This window comes from Bidens hawaiensis, unplaced genomic scaffold (assembly GCF_021521415.1).
Source record: "Bidens hawaiensis isolate Kalapana, Puna unplaced genomic scaffold, B.hawaiensis_p1.1 tig00004477_1, whole genome shotgun sequence".
Lineage (NCBI taxonomy): Eukaryota > Viridiplantae > Streptophyta > Magnoliopsida > Asterales > Asteraceae > Bidens > Bidens hawaiensis.
In genome coordinates this window covers 918398-922259 of record NW_027491270.1, presented here as the reverse complement: position 1 = coordinate 922259, position 3862 = coordinate 918398, and the positions used below count along the sequence as shown (strand labels likewise).

The window sequence follows — 3862 nt, the reverse complement described above, 5'->3', positions numbered from 1 at the left end:
GTATTTTAGATTGTTTTTGAGTTTTGTGGAGAAACAAGGGATGAAAAACAATTTATACAAAGGTTTTGTGCATCGAAAACCGGTTCCAACGGCTATATTACCGTTGGAACCTGTTACAACGGATATATTACTCTCAAAAACCGGTTCCAACGGCTATATTACCGTTGGAACCGGTTCCAACGGCTAGCTTGACCTGCAACTGACTTTAAAAAAAACGGCGGAACCGGTTATTCCGGGTAGGAACCGGAACCGGTTACAAAATGGAACCGGGTACGAACCGATTGGGGATATAATATGTGGAACCGGGTACGGATTTCGGGTATATAAATACCCAAACCGGGTATTAGGGCCACCGGGTATGAACTGGAACCAGTTCCGAGTTAGGTACACCTTTTTGGGTCCGGAACCAGTTGTTTTGTGCACATCTACTCAAAACAAAAATAACTGAACTTCAAAAGATTATGTGTTGCACAAAGATAAGATATTAAATGTCAGTCTCTAAAACAAGACTTTACATGGGTCAACTCTCTAACCCTAACTTAACACCCCTTTAAACTAAGATATGATGCAAACAGAACATTGACTTTATGACAAAACTCTTGTCGCCTGAATATTAACAGATTCAACAAAACTTGCTCATAATCAACTTCTTCTATTGCATTTTACATGTCAAATCTATCCCCTATTAGCACCCCCTATCTTTTCATACACCTCGACATTACAGCCCGGCCCGGCCCATCACGTGACCGATCTAATGCCTCAACTTTAGCCCGATAACTCGCAGTTTTAACCCGGTCTTCTCAACGATACTCAGACTCATCACTCACATCCGCGAACCGTAACTCAGCCGGTGGAATAAAGCAATCAACCGAAAGCCCGGGTACATTAAACGCCACTTCCTCAATGGTCCATGCCTCTTGCATCCAGGTCTTTGTGTGGCTCATAGCAGTCTTACCGAACCTGAAAAGGGTCACAACCGATCGACCCGTGAGCAATCATGACCCCTTCAACAGGCCGATAATCTTCAAGGAAAGAGTTGATTGTGGTCTCCCAATAAACCGCATCGCCACCATTTGTTTGGATTCGGGTTAGATGTGAATCTTCTAGGTGGATTAAGGGCCCGGTTTTCTGGCTGAAGTAACCAAAAAACACATGTCGGATGATCTCTGCAGGCCCTTCGCTTCTAGCTTTTAATGTGTGCGGGTCTGCACATAGTTTGAGGATGAAACAATCCTCGTCGTTGATTTTTTTCTCGCCTGTGCATCTTGCGTTTGCGAACATGCTTGCAGTTGTTCGTGGGTCCAGACCCTGGTAAACAGACCAATCATGTATTGTTTGAACCTAGAATCTTTTAAGCATGTTATGATGTTAAGAAGTTATGAGAAATAGGGTAAACACCGTCATGTGTTCTGACCCGAACCAGGTTTGACCCATGACTCAACGCGACTGTTCCAAAAGCTCATGGATCAAACGAAAACAAGCGAACCAATGAACCAACCACAAGTCGAGTCAACCTTGCCTCGGGCTTTGCCCATTAGGAAAGCAGCCAAGCCAAAACTGAGTAAGCTCGATCAGTAAACAAGCCAAGCCAAGCCGAGCCAGAGCTAAGGTTCGCTCTACTCGTGGCAGTGTGGCACGCTCGTTAGCTGGCTGCTCATTTAAATTAAAGCCAAAATTTTGTGTATATCTAAATATAACTAGCCCGTTGGCTCATTAGGTTTAAAGCCAAACGTTTACTAAGTACATAAAATGCAGCTGCCTACATGGCTCGACGGCTCGTTTAATTTAAAGCCAGACGCTTACTAAGTACATAAATGTAGCTGGCTGCGTGGCTCGACAGTTCGTTTAATTTAAATAAAAGCCAAAGTTTTATAGCTTTGACTTTTAAAAATGTGGGCTTTAGCTTACAAAACATATTATAAATAATAAACTTAAAACTTTTAGTTATGTATAATATATATTAACACAAAATTATAAGTGTATTATTCATAACACATTCTGTAAGTTAAAGCCCATATGGCACTTTTTAATAATAAAGAAAAGTACTAAAACAAAACAAGACTACAAGAGCGTAAAACGTCAAACGTAAAAAGACTAGACATATTAAAAGATATTTACTGTTTTTTTTCTTTTTATAATATACCAGCATACAATATTTAAATATTTTATATATATATGTATATATATAGATGAACTTCTTAAAAATAAACGACGCACGTTGACTCAGCAAGCTTCGCCCAGCTTTTTACAAGCAAAGCTGAAGCTCAACGTTTCAGCTCATTAAGAAATTAAACTCAACCAACCTGGCTCGGCTCGTTTAGAGTTCTGCCAAATATGGAAGAAATCAAGCTAAAGATTAATAACCTGAAGGGCCCGACGCAAGGGTCTAACTGGTCCTTTAGCCGCATGCGCACCAAGCCAAGGTGTATGCCACCACACAAGCGGCCCATTGCAGCCAGCATGAACCTTACTCGCACCTAAAGCAAGCTCAACATACCACATATCAGGGTTCATCTGCCACAACACAAAACTACCAAACTCCGCGGTTCTAGACGAATTTCTATTCTTTATAACTTTTGTAGCGGTCTCGATATCAAACGCCAACATTTTCACTTTCCCCATCGCGTACGCATTGTGAATCGAGTTCTGAACCTTTTGGCCGCCACATGCCGCCATGTATTGCTGCAGTATGTACTGTGCTGATGAAGTTTCCTGCAGCCACCAAACACATGATTGATAACAACAGCATAACAACTTCCAACAAAAAAAATCTATTTTTGTAATAGTTAATGTTCAACTTCCATTTCTTTGTGTTTACTCAATAACCAAACAAAAGATTCTCAAGAATCTTGAAACTTGATCTATCCAAACAAAGATTTTTTTTTTCCTTCAAGAAATGGTAAAAATAAATTAATATCCACTTCAGAGTTGAAAAAGTAACAAAAAAATCATTACTTTTTTGAAATTGCACCAAAACAATCCATTTTTATATTATATTTGATGCTCAACTTTCATTTCTTTTTTATAATATATGATCAAGAATCTTGAAACTTAATCCACCCTAAATGAAATTTTCTTCCATCTTTTTCAAACAATGACAAAATAAACAAATTCTCACAAAAAAAGGAAAAGAAAAATCACTACTTTTTTTTATTTTTGTTTCCCTTAAAAAAACATTTTTTTATAATCTATAATATTCAACTTTAATTCCTTTATATGTAGACAAATAACCAACCAACATATGGTCAAGAATCTTGATAAATGATAATTGATCTACCCAAATAAAATTTTCTGCTTTTTAAAAAAAATTTAAAATAAACAAATTCCCACTTGAAAAATGAAACAGAAACAGAATACCATTACTTTTTTTAAATTTTCACCAAAAAAATCCATTTTTTATAATCTTGAAACTTGGTCTACGAAAATAAAGAATTCTTTATTTTTTCAAGAAATGTGAAAATAAACAAATTCTCACTGGAAAAATGAAAAAGGGAACATAAGCATCATTACTATTTTGAATTCCCATAAACATGCATGTCAAAATTTTGAATCATTGTGTCTAAAAGCATGCTAGAGAAAAAGACAAAAGAGAAAAAAAATATATAAATATCAAGCATAGCTGCATTTTACCTGATCCCATTTATATTGATTAGTCGAGTTTACTAGCAACTAGAGGTGTGTATAAAACCGAAAAAACTAAACTAGAATTGAGAAAACCAATAACCAAATCCAAAGAAAAACCGACGGTTTGGTTTCATGTTTCCGTACAAACTGAATTTTCAATTCAGTTCGGTTGTGCACGTAATTAAAACCGTAAAGGCTAAACCAAATTTATACATTTTCATTTTTTAACATGAATGTT

The 3862-nt window shown here is 36.9% G+C and overlaps 1 pseudogene across 1 annotated transcript; it reads right to left on the bottom strand.

Moving 5' to 3' along the window:
- Positions 1 to 762: 762 nt before the first annotated feature.
- Positions 763 to 2724, bottom strand: LOC143626675 (uncharacterized; annotated as a pseudogene). Its single transcript, XR_013152463.1, has 2 exons — positions 2365 to 2724; positions 763 to 1308 (listed from the first exon to the last, which is right to left on the bottom strand). The product of XR_013152463.1 is annotated as an uncharacterized LOC143626675 (transcript).
- Between the last annotated feature and the right edge of the window lie 1138 nt (positions 2725 to 3862).